The 13190-nt window shown below is 38.7% G+C and overlaps 1 long non-coding RNA gene across 1 annotated transcript; it reads right to left on the bottom strand.

The window, feature by feature from the left end:
- Positions 1 to 9358: 9358 nt before the first annotated feature.
- LOC145071493 (uncharacterized) lies at positions 9359 to 10195 on the bottom strand. The gene is made up of 2 exons (XR_013690509.1): positions 10137 to 10195; positions 9359 to 9819 (listed from the first exon to the last, which is right to left on the bottom strand). It is a non-coding gene; the product is annotated as an uncharacterized LOC145071493 (long non-coding RNA).
- Positions 10196 to 13190: the final 2995 nt, after the last annotated feature.

Raw genomic sequence — 13190 nt, 5'->3', positions numbered from 1 at the left:
TGTGAAGTCCGATTCTTGGGTCACGTGGTCAACCAAGAAGGGATAATGGTTGATCCAGCGAAGATCGAAGTTGTGATGAAGTGGGAACAACCGAAGAGTCCCACGGAGATTCGAAGCTTTTTAGGATTAGCCGGATATTACCGCAGGTTTATCCAAGGCTTTTCTTCGATCGCTAGTCCATTAACAGCTTTGACCCATAAAGGAGCTACTTATGCTTGGAGTGATAAGCATAAAGAAGCATTCGAGAAGTTAAAGAAGAAGCTATGCGAGTCACCGATACTTTCTCTACCCGATGGAGTTGAAGACTTTGCTGTTTATAGCGATGCGTCTAGGGTTGGATTGGGTTGTGTTTTGACCCAAAGAGAAAAGGTGATAGCATATGCGTCTCGACAACTGAAAGAGCATGAAAAGAACTACCCGACTCATGATTTGGAGTTGGCAGCGGTAGTTTTCGCTCTGAAAATATGGAGGCATTACCTCTATGGCACAAAGTGCAAACTTTTTACTGATCATAAGAGTCTCCAATATCTCTTTAATCAGAAGGAATTGAATATGAGGCAACGACGCTGGCTAGAATTACTTAAAGACTACGACTGTGAGATACTTTACCACCCCGGTAAAGCTAATGTTGTTGCTGATGCTCTCAGTCGGAAAGTCAATCTTGAAAGGAAAAGGTCAAGAGCGTTGAGAATTGAAGTTGTCTCGACCATTGTGGAAAGTATAAAGAAAGCTCAAGAGGAAGCTTCTGAGAAAAATGACCGAAAGGAGGAACGTTTGGGTAAAACGTTGGTGTTTGGTACAAACGGTCATGGACTGAAGGTATTCCAAGATCGTATTTGGGTACCTAAGTCAGGAGGAATTAGGGATCTTCTGATGGAAGAAGCTCACAAAACCATGTACTCAATTCATCCTGGTAGCACTAAAATGTATAGGGACCTGAAACCCTACTACTGGTGGCCGACGATGAAGCTTGATGTTGCAAAGTATGTGGCTGAGTGTGTGACTTGTGCGAGAGTCAAGACACAACATCAGAAACCTTACGGGAGTTTAGAACCATTGTCTGTGCCTATGGGTAAGTGGGAAGACATTGTTATGGACTTTGTCATTAAACTGCCCAGAACAAAGAATGGTCACGACATGATTTAGGTGGTCGTTGATCGATTCACTAAGAGTGCGCATTTCATAGCAGCCAAGGAGAAATGGTCTATGGAAAAGCTTGCGAATTCTTACGTGAAGGAAATTGTGAGGCTTCACGGTGTTCCGTTAACGATTGTATCAGATCGTGATAGCCGTTTCACCTCAAAGTTTTGGAAAAGTCTACAAGAGGAATTGGGTACCAAGTTATGTTTAAGCACAACTTACCATCCGCAGACTGATGGTCAGAGTGAAAGAACAATACAAACACTTGAAGATATGCTGAGAGCATGTACCTTGGAATTCCTAGGTAATTGGGATGAACACTTACCTTTGGTAGAATTTTCCTACAATAATAGTTTTCACTCGAGCATTAAGATGGCACCTTATCAAGTTTTGTATGGACAGAAGTGTCGTATGCCGTCTTGTTGGCTTGAGGCTGGGGAAAAGCAGTTTATGGGACCGGAGATGGTTCATCAAACTGCTGAAAAGTTGAAAATAATTAGGGAAAGAATGTTAGCAGCTCAAGGTCGTCAAAAGAACTATGCTGACAAGAAGCGAAGACCGATGACTTTTGAGATTGGAGATTCGGTTTTGCTTAAAGTCTCGCCGTGGAAGGGACTTATAAGATTTGGTAAAAGGGGAAAGTTGAGTCCAAGGTTTATTGGACCGTTTAAAGTTCTTCAGAGGATTGGGAACCAAGCTTACAAGCTCGAATTACCCGAGGAACTGAATGGAGTTCACAACACTTTTCATGTGTGCTATTTGAGGAAGTTCACGGGAGAAGTTCCCGACATAATTCCAATTTCTGAATTGAGAATTGATGAGAACAAAAGGTTGATTGAAGAACCAGAGGCAATTGTTGACCGAAAGACTAAGAAGTTGTGACGCAAAATGGTTGGGTTAGTGCTTGTCCGATGGAAACACACGAATGGGCCGAATCTCACCTGTGAGACGGAGAGTGACATGTTGAGTCGCTATCCGCATTTGTTTGTTGATGTGTGATTCCGGGGACGGAATCATTCTAAGGTGGAGAGAATTGTAACGCCTGTTTTTCCGGGCTTGCCATTTTTAGCAATGTAATAGTCTAGGTTAACCTTTGTAACCCATTTTGAAATAATAAAGATTGTATTATTTAAGTATTGTGTGTTTTGTGCTAAATTGCTTAATTATGTAGTTTGATTAATTAAGAATAAAAATAAGCGTCAAAATTTAAGTGTAAAATAAACTTAATATCTTTGAATAATGTTGTAGTAGTTGAAACGAGGTTTCTGAATATATATAGAATGCCCAAATCTGACTTCGTATGAGGAAGTTATGATTTATCGAAGTTTCGGCTTAGCGGTGAGCAGCCTGTTTTACTCGATTTGAGATCGAGGGGTTTTTAGCCGAAGCAATCTAAATGAGAATCGAAGATCTCATTGTTGGTATCGAAGCGATAAAAAGTTAGGCGAGAACGGACGTCAAACGAAGAAGTTATGAATTTATAACGAAGTTTTTCTGTCGCGGCCTATTAAAAATAAATAATAAAAATAAAGTCGAATTTAGCCGACGGAGTCTAAACGAAAGTTGTAGAGTGTAGTCTCACCTTCGCGTGGATATAAAGAACGTCGAAAACGGAGTTCGTATGCGAAAGTTATGAATTTCCGAAGTTTATTAAATATTTTGTAATTAAAATTAATCTTTTAATCCGGCATTATCCGAAGACGAGTCACCAGTCCGATCCGACGTACACCCCGTGTACTCCGAAGAGTGTCGACATTTCGGATGACGCATGCAGTGACGATTTCGGAAGCAGTACGCCCTGCGTACTGCAGTACGCCCTGCGTACTCCGAGGCTCCAGCCTCCTATAAATAGGATCCGAAGGCAACCGAGTCTTTAGCCAATTTCCTCTCTTCTCTCTCCCGTTTTACATCGTTTTGCGTGCCAGAAATATCCTGAAGCCCCAGTATCATACTCAAACCCCGAGGCAAGTCCCGAGATCCCGAAGATCCCGAGAAGTGCGGTTCTCAAGCCGAAGCTCTGCCCGCGAGAAGTTCGATTTTTGAAGAGATCTTCCAGATCTACTGAGGATTACTACTTCTGCAAGTCGTAGTGCTGTCCGATCATCTTCTGATCAAGTAAGTGTATACTACCTTTCATAAACTCGATAATAATACAAGTTTGGTTCGAGTGTATTAAGTATATTGTTGTTTATAAGTGTGAGTGTGTAGTTACCTTCTTCTAACACATAAATATTAAGTATTTTCTGTAAAATACGTGCTATGTGTATATATTTTGTTGTTATATGTGTGAATGTATATTCACTCTCTTCTATCTCATAGATATGATTTATTCTCTATGAGATATGTGTTATGTGTGTGTGTGCCTCATCTGTTATGTGGATTATGTGTTGATTAAAGCATGTTATACAGGTTTTCAAAACTATGTATAAAAATTGTATATTTTTATCTACTAATATGTTGGGTAGAACATGGGTAGATAGTTGGTGTGTAATAAACAGATGAGAGGCCTCGTTTTTGTTTGATTTAGTCATCTAGCGGAGTTTAGATGACGACCACTGGCTATTTTAGACAGTCTTGTGGAAACATTAGCAGGTTCGCCACCTGTAGGTGTTAATGAACTTGGGTGTTCATTCGTTGTACTCCGTCCCCCTCATGGTTGCCTTATTTGACTTATATTGCTGAGGTACCCCCGAAGCATGTGTTGTCGCCCTGATGAAATATTCTTAGACTAGGTCCCTGGTGTTAGTTGTTTTAGGGACATAAAGTGAGAATAACGGGAATGGGTAATTGGGTTATTATAGGTTGGTGAAAAATTAAATATGATTATTTATTGTGGGTTGAAAACCCTATATGCTCACCAGGCTCCCACGCCTGACCCACTCAGTTTTATTTGTATTACAGGTAGTGGCGCGAGGGCATGAGATGGATGAACCATCAGTTGTTTTGTTTACAAGTCTGTATATGTATATATTTGTTGAATGACTTGTAATGTTATCGTTTATGCTTATTGGTCTGTATCGGAACATGACACCCCGAGTTTTGATTATATAATGAAAAAATACATTTCTTTTATGAAATGCTTTGGTAAACATTGTTTTATCATGTTTTGTTTTTGGGAACAAATTCCGCAACTCTTTCAAATCAAAAGGATTTACTCTGAAAATATTTTAAAAGCATAAATGAAAAACGGTCTTTTCTGGCCGAGATTTTGGGGATGTCACAAAAACAACCCATGGCTTTGATACCACTGTTGGGTTTTGGTATAATACAACATCCTATGGTGCACATACAACCCTAAATACTTTGGATCTATGTTTTCACTAATTATACATGCAAATGGTTTCCAAGGCATTAAACCTATAACTAGCATGCATTTGACATAAACCATATAATATACTAGTTAGGGAAACATACATTTTATGTGGCTTGAAGTCTTGATGTATTTGGCCTTAAGAGCTTAGCACCGATAGTATGAAATGCCTCAAATGGAATCACAACACACCTAGGACAAAGGTGGCTCTTGAGAGAGAATTCCATGCACCAAAACACCTCCATATTTCTCTAAGAAAAGAAGTGGTGATTTTGGCTATGGAGTAACCTATTTATATGTAGGATTCCAAGGGTCATGGGTATAACCCATAGTCCATACCCATGGGTTTTATGATCCATGGTTCATGTGGCCCAACTCTTTATGTATCCATACATAAACTTGGTCCAACATGGGTCATAAGCTCAACACATATAAATATAACTAATTATCATAATTAGCCCCCATAGATTTAATTAGTCTATTTTGATCACTAAATTAATTCCAAATTAATTCTTGATCGATACTAATTAAAACATATGATTTCATACTAATTTATTATAACTTATAATATATTAATAAACCATAAATAACCTTCTCTCAAAATTCCATCCTAACAAATTGTCCTGATGATATGCAATCCAAATGGACCATGCTACTCTCGGGTCAAGTACATACCAATAATAGTTATGGGCTTAGACATCTAATCCAACATATACAACATGCACTAAGTCCACATAGTCGCCAGGGTTTAGGTACTAAGTCTGCATAGTCACCAGGGTTTACGCACTAAGTCCGCATAGTCGCCAGGATTCGGGCACTAGGTCTGCATAATCGCACAGGTTTATCTTGTTTATTGAAAGTATCATTTTCGAGAATCCACTCGCAATACATGTCAATGGGTTTTTAGAGTACACCGGTGAACATATCGTTCATAACACCTATAGGTTGCGAGTAGGGGTGTAAACAAGTCGAGTCGAGCCCAAGCTTGACCAAGCTCGAGCTCGGCTCGTTTAATTTTGAGGAAGCTCGAGCTCGATTCGAGCCTTAAAATGAAGCTCGGGCTCGGCTCATGAACAATTCAGTGGGCTCGCGAGCCTAATCGAGCCTAAACGAGCCTCCATGTATATGTGTGTGTATATATATATATATATGTGTGTGTGTGTGTGTGTGTCTGTATGTGTGTATGAATATATGTGTGTGTGTTTGTATATATATATATATATATATATATATATATATATATATATATATATATATATAGGCTCGTTTAAGCTCGTTTAGGCTCGCGAGCTCACTAACTGAAGCTCGGCTTGAGCTCGTTTAATAAACGAGCCTTATATTTAGGCTCGAGCTCGACTCAGGCTCGTTTAATTCGATCTCGAGCCGAGCTTTTAACGAGTCGATCCCGAGTAGCTCACGAGTAGCTCGGCTCACTTACACCCCTAGTTGCGAGCCTGCTAGTGTTCCACTGTACTGTCTAGAATAATATGTGGTTGTCATCCATATTCTGCTAGATGACGAGGCCCGCATTTGGGAACAAGCTCTTCTCACATCGTCCACCTCTCAACCTTACCTCATGGTCTATATCACCTCTCAACTCATCATCCAACTCATATTTCATCTATCCATGTTTTTCCCAACATATTATGTAGATATAAATACATATACACTTTAAATCATATAAAACTCGCCGAGTCCGTTCATACACTCGTCGAGTCCCATTATTCCCAGGTCCCTTTTCGTGTCTAAACATCTACGGGACTTTCCTCCCTAACAGCTGGTCCATCCACAAAAAGGATTTGGTGGTCAATCCACTGCGACTCGTCGAGTCCCAAGAACAACTCGTCGAGTCCATCCTTGACCAACACTATACAGTTGATTTAAATGGGTCTTAACACACCAAAACCATAGATTTGGCCTCCTAATGCCCATTTTACACGTAAAGTCCTGAACTTGGTGCACATGCAAGGGGTATTTTGCTCAAAAAGCCATAAAAGATGTTCTACAAAGGACATGGGGATCTCATGGCCATAGAGTTGGCACCTTTATGCCATGAGACCCCTCCAGTGACCCAGATCTGAAGTCAAAACCCCAAATAACCCTTCACAACTCTGAAAATGGCCCAGAAAGCCCTAAAGATACTCAAAATCGAAGCCCTAAGGATAAATAAACACTTGAAAGACCAAGACAGGGGCATTTTACCTTGAATGAGCTGGAAATGGAACAAAATCTATGGATCTTCAAGCCCCAACTCGAACTCCCAAGCTTCCTTCCTCCTTTCAAGCTTCACAATCCACCAAAATGCACCAAAATGGCCTTAGGACACTCACACAAGGCTAGGGTTTCGAGATAATGCCTTCTGGGAGTAATAGGGACGATGGAGGCTAAGATAAGGTGTTTAAATAGGGTGAAAACCCTCAATTTAGGGTTTTACCCAAACAACACCTACTCACCAAGTCAGTTGTAACGTCCCAAAAATACCACCCAAAAATTTCGATTTTTATTATAACAAAACCCACGAAACTGAGTATCACATAATAAAACCATATGCTGCGTGTTTCAAAAACCATAATAAAATACTGTGAGAAAAATTGTGTCACAACTGTATCCAAACATATCAAGAAAACTGAATCAACTCCCAGGACAAAACTGAAGCTGTGGTGTGTGCGATGCCATCATCCCGAGCTCTGCCCTTTGTTTGCGGAAGTACCTGAAACCAAAACTGAAACTGTAAGCACGAAGCTTAGTGAGCTCCCCCAAACTACCACATACCAAACAATACATATAAAGCACATACTGGGCCTTGCCCACTGCATCGGACCGAAGTCCGGGCTAACTGGGGCCTTGCCCCCTACATCGGACCGAAGTCTGAAGCTGACTGGGACCTCCGTCCCCTACATCGGACCGAAGTCCAAAGCTGACTGGGACCTCCGTCCCCTACATCGGACCGAAGTCCGAAGCTGACTAACTGAACACAACATAGCATAACATATCAACTAGCATAAACACATAAATCCTGTCTGAGCCATGGAGGCGTCAGACATACTAGCTACTGCATTAGACCGAAGTCCAGAAACTACGGCTAACTGAACGAGCCAACATTGTGGCCTTAGACCCGTTCCTATTGAAGGGAAACTCACCTCGTGAACAGGCTGCTGTGTGTATGGCTCTGGAAGCTAACTGTTGCAGCTCCGGTATCTCCCCAGCTATAATCCATAAACACACTCAATCAGATGCTAATCACTGCATTGGATAAAATGACTCTTTTACCCCTGGTCAAAGTTAACCCTCCCGGTCAAAGTCATCCTATAGTTGACCTGACTCGCCGAGTTGGGCCGCCAACTCGCCGAGTCTCTAGTCTCACTTCTCAACCCTACTCGTGGCTACTCGTCGAGTATGCATCGACTCGACGAGTACCCTCTCGATCCAAGAACTTAGACAATTTGCATCCTACTCGCCGAGTCATATGAACAACTCGACGAGTTGTTCTTGAGCTAAGAAGATTGCCTTGGACTCGCCGAGTTGTATGAACAACTCGTCGAGTCCCTCCATTACTGAGTCTGCCCTCCAACTCACTGAGTCCACTCTACTACGCACAGGCTCCCACTCGACATCACTCAAAAAGGGGAAAAACGAGACTCGCGACTTGACTCGCCGAGTCACATCCATGCAGCTACTCTAAACTCGATTCTGCTTGAATCCAACGTCTATAACTTATAGATCTGGGCTCCCTTAGTTCGATTAGCACGTAAAGATTCTATCTTTACGTGCCCATAAGCGACCAAGAAGATAATAAGGCTCAAAAAGCATAATAAAGGCTAGATCTAGAGTTCTTATGCAAAGCATCTTCAAAAAGGCAATAGATTCGGGCTCTACAACTCCTAAATGAACAGATCTAGGGATCTCTCGGCCTATTAAGGCATCCATACAACTATAGGGTTTGGAAAATACATCAAACTAGCCCTAGAAGTGTTCTAATGGAGGTCTAAAGCATAAAACAAAAGGAATCCGAGAAATACCTCAATGAACTCTGATTTTGCCCTTGGATCTTTGCTCTACACCTCTTCTCTTTGCTCCTTTCTTCTTCTTCTTCTTCAAGCCTTCAAAATCCACACAAAAACACTTAAAACAATCAAGGGATGGATTAGGGTTTCTCACAGCTCTCTGAGGGTGAAGGAGGCGAGTTTGGGGCACATAACATTGCTTAAATAGTGAGCAACCCGTGGATTTAGGGTTTCTTCCTGGCAGGTAGACTTGCCGAGTCCCGAATATGGACTCGCCGAGTCGCCGACTAACACGTGCTCGAAAACTCGACCCTACTCGACGAGTCAGGCCATAGACTCGCTGAGTCCCTCAATAAAACTTCTAAATAAATGCCACAGGAACAACATACCAGAGATGGGGCGTTACATCAGTCTTCCGACTCGTCAAGTAGGTCACTTAAACTGTCTGCGGATCTCGACTCTACTCGTCGAGATCCGAGAGAAAAACATAAGAAACGCTTGAATTAACTGCGTACCAGGAATCGGGTGTTACATAACTGGCACTAAGTCCGCATAGTCGCCAAGGTTTAGGTACTAAGTCTGCATAGTCACCAGGGTTTAGGCACTAAGTTTGCATAGTCGCCAGGATTCGGGCACTACGTCTGCATAGTCAGGGATGTAAACGAACCAAACAAACACGAACAAGGCTTGTTCATGTTTGTTTGTTTAGGTTTAACCGAACTAACAAACGAACACGAACGCATAAACAAACATGTTTTCTTGTTTGTGTTTGTTTGTTTAAAAATTACATTGTTTGTGTTTGTTTCTGTTTGTTTGTTAAGATGTTAATTGAAAATAAACAAAAAAATATATAAAAGTAAGTAAAGGAAAGAGAACAAACACATGTAATTGAGCACAAACAAACTGAGATACATATCATAAACATTGAAACGATTAAACCTGCATAAACAAACAATTATACGGAAATCCTAGAATATAAAAATCCAAATCCCTAAATAACTTAAAAATAAACACTAAATATCATCTTCATGCAAATATCTTCCCAAAACATGGAAGTTTTGGGCACTCAAAAACATGCCTATGCATCTGTGTGGTTGTTCCTTTGTTAAATTTTTTTTATTTTCTTACCACAGTGGATGCATTCACACATTTCAGTTCCATCATCCAAGTTTATTACACGAACATGTTCCCAAATTTTGAAGTCTTTCTTTCTTTCCCTTATAGCATATGAAAAATGTTCTTCACTGTTTGTTTCATTTGGTTGTTGTGCACCAACAGCATCAACTACGGGTACAACATCTTCTTCTAGTTCTGCATTGCCTTCAATAACAATAACATCATGAGCATTTTCCATTGTTGGACTGCCTGCACTTGAATTGAAATATTGAATTATGTTTAAATCAAATAGAGGTTGTTCCCTTGAATCAAAATATGTTGAGTTTAAATTTGGCATCCATGCAAACAACTTGTATGCTTTTACTCTTTAATCATTTTAAAATCTTAAAAAGACATAAGATATTGACAATAAATCAATTGAATCATGTAATTACCCTAAATCTCTTACTTTGAGTTCTCAAGTTAATATAACAAAAGAACCAATAATTATCCTAATTGAATAACATCAAAATTTCAAAAACTTCAATAAAAAAGAGTGAAAACTGAAAAGGAGAATAATTTTTTACCTAGAATATCCATGCGTACTACAATCGATTAGAATTGTGATGAACAAAAAGTGGGAATTGTTAAGTTCGATGGGGTCTTAGAACATTATTACATATTTATATTAGAATTTGCTGATAAGTTTGGCGTGTTTAGTGATTGAAGATTTACTTTCTGTTTTTTTAATTGGTAATCAAACTCTTAATTTTCTTCTACTTTTACCAACCTTCCTTGTTTTACTAATTTTCATCGTTTGTGCATTTAATAGTGAAGCATTATATGTTATTCTATGTTACTATATGATTGTGATTGACGATTCACATGGATTTAAATTTTAATATACCTTATATATATATATATATATATATATATATATATATATATATATATATATTAGAAAAACATAAAAGAACATCAATCAACAAATATTAACGAACGTTCACGAACTTAAATGAACGAACGTGACCATTGTTCATGTTTGTTTGTTTAACTAAACAAACATAAAATTTTGTTTGTGTTTGTTTGTTTATTATATAAACAAACATAAACGAACATTTTACCGAACGAATTACGAACGGTTTGTCAAACGTTTGGTTAAGATTAATCATTCTAAATAATCTTCCATCAAAAACTCATTTTTTACGCTCATTGTCTCTAAATTGACTAGTCTGAATTTGCGAGCATTACATTTTGGAAGTAATTTGATGATTTTTTTCATGGATGAATACGTGTAACATCCATTTTCTAGGTTTCTTTTCTTGATTTGATCATTTCATACCATGGGGTTTTGTAGGGCCACGATGTGGCATTAGGTGGGCCACGTGTGGCATTCGTTGATGAGGAACGTGCATATGTGTAACACTACAATGTGGCATATAGCTGGCCACGACGTGGTGATTGTTTTGGGCCAAAACCCTAATTTCAGGATTGGTGCCCTATTTGATGGCACTAACTCCAAAGGTTCCTCATTTTGGCAGCCTCCACCCTCTAAGATCATATCTCATCCAAACTCTAGCCTCCATTTGTGTTCTTGGTGTGTGTGAAGCCACTTTTGTGAAGAATAAAGGATGAAGAAGTAATTTGGTGCTTGTATGCTTGGTTCCATCTTAGATCTTGCATCTTCATCATATGCATGGTCTTTTGGAGGTATAAAGCCTACACCTTTCTCATTAGACCTCTAGATCTAGTGCTAGGACATTTTATGAGCTTTTGGTCCATATTTTCTTATTCTTGGAGTTTGAGTGAACTCCCAAACCTGTGAGTGTATTATTTGGTTTATGTACTATGGTGGTGGCTAGAAAGAGGGATTGTATGACTTAGTTGGGTGTCCCTGCTTTTGGGACAAGCATTAAGAACTTAATCGTTGAGATCTTGGCTTATTGAGATGTCTTAATGGATAAAATTGGAAACTTTATCCATCTAGACCTTGAGAAGGTTCAATTGTGAGATTTGGGGCTCATGGGGTTAAGGGTAAAGAGCTTAATCCATTAAGATATGAGAGCCAGTTCCCACGACGTGGTGGTCTGGTTGCCATGACGTGGACTATGGGTGGCCACGGCGTAGAGGTCAGCTGGGGGCTGAATTTAACCGTTGACCGTTGACGTTTTGACCAGTTTGACTTTTGGTCAAATTTGGAGAGGTGTTGAGCTATAGTATGAGATTTAGCTTTTGATTAGTTTAGGAGGTTCATGTAGTTGATTCCGTGAGACTTTAAGTAATTGATTTCAGCTCTTCGTTTAGTGAGTCTTCTTACTAGATTTACATGTGTGGAAGTGTGTGCATTCTGACCAGTTGGGTTTTAATTGTTGATTGTTGTTATATGTGAACTGAGTTGTTGATAACTCTTGGACTGTAGTGAGTCCATGGGACTACTGATAGTCCCTAGGGTTGCTGATAACCCATGAGGTGAGTTGTTAATCCACTGGGCATGTTGTTTGCCCACTAGGATTGCTGATAGTCCCCATAGTTGTTGATAACCGATAGTTGTTTGTATTGTTGTGTTGTATGTGATATTTAGGACTGTTGATAACCCCTTAGGTGATTATTATGTGGTGTTGGATGTGATATTTTGGGGAACTCATTAAACTTTGTGCTTACAGTTGTGGATTAAATATTTTTAAAGGTACTTATCAGGTTGCGAATGCGGGACTACACACATACATCAACAATTTTATGATTTGGGATTTTGCATTGTCTTTTTATAACTCTGATTTCTGAATAATGGTTTATGAACAAATGGTTGACTTGAATGTAACTATTAAAAATGGATGTTTATATTATTTCTAAAATGAAAACTTTAATCTAGAATTTGGGACGTTACAATACAGTTTAAAAACAAATTAATATTTTGTCATGGTAATGTACGTATTTTTTTTTACCAAGTAATTTGATGTTTTGTCATTGATAGACGGTCTATTTGATAAGTAGCTGACATTTTGAGGTTTGTTTGGAATGATCGATACTATTTTGATATATCAATACCATCAAAATGTTTGATAAATAGTACAATGCTATATCTAGTAAATTGATTTATAATATTTTAATATAAATATTAAAATGGGGTTATTGATAAATAAATATTTTAATTTTGTATATTAATAATATAAAATTTTGACCTAGTTGTTTATTAAAAGTAGAAACGTTTTTACAAAATTTGAGATAAATATTTATTGAATTTAAATAGTTTTTGAAAAAGTGCAAATTTTGTTCTTATGGTTTAGAGACTTATATGGTCCTAGTCTATTGTATGCAAAGACTACTTTATCTTCACATAAAAGACACATGGAGTGAGTTAATGAAAGAGAAATGACATGAGTTATCTCCAATGTGCAAAACCACAATAAAACATGTTGACATTTGAAAATGACCAAATTTCCAACTTTGAGACTACGAAGAGGGTAACCCTGAAAAAGACAAACCACAGGGACAAACTCTCTTATTTTTATTGGAATTTTCAAAGCAGGAGCCGGAACAGATCATACCCATACAACTGAATATAGTATTATTTGATTACCCCTTTTTTAAATTAAAGAAGTTATGATGATAAAAATAAGAAAAAACATCATAAATGGTACCTG

The sequence above is a fragment of the Lactuca serriola genome, chromosome 8, assembly GCF_051521515.1.
Source record: "Lactuca serriola cultivar US96UC23 chromosome 8, Lser_US96UC23_V15, whole genome shotgun sequence".
Lineage (NCBI taxonomy): Eukaryota > Viridiplantae > Streptophyta > Magnoliopsida > Asterales > Asteraceae > Lactuca > Lactuca serriola.
Note: the sequence above shows the minus strand (reverse complement) of the source record. Positions and strands in the feature narration are given on the sequence as shown.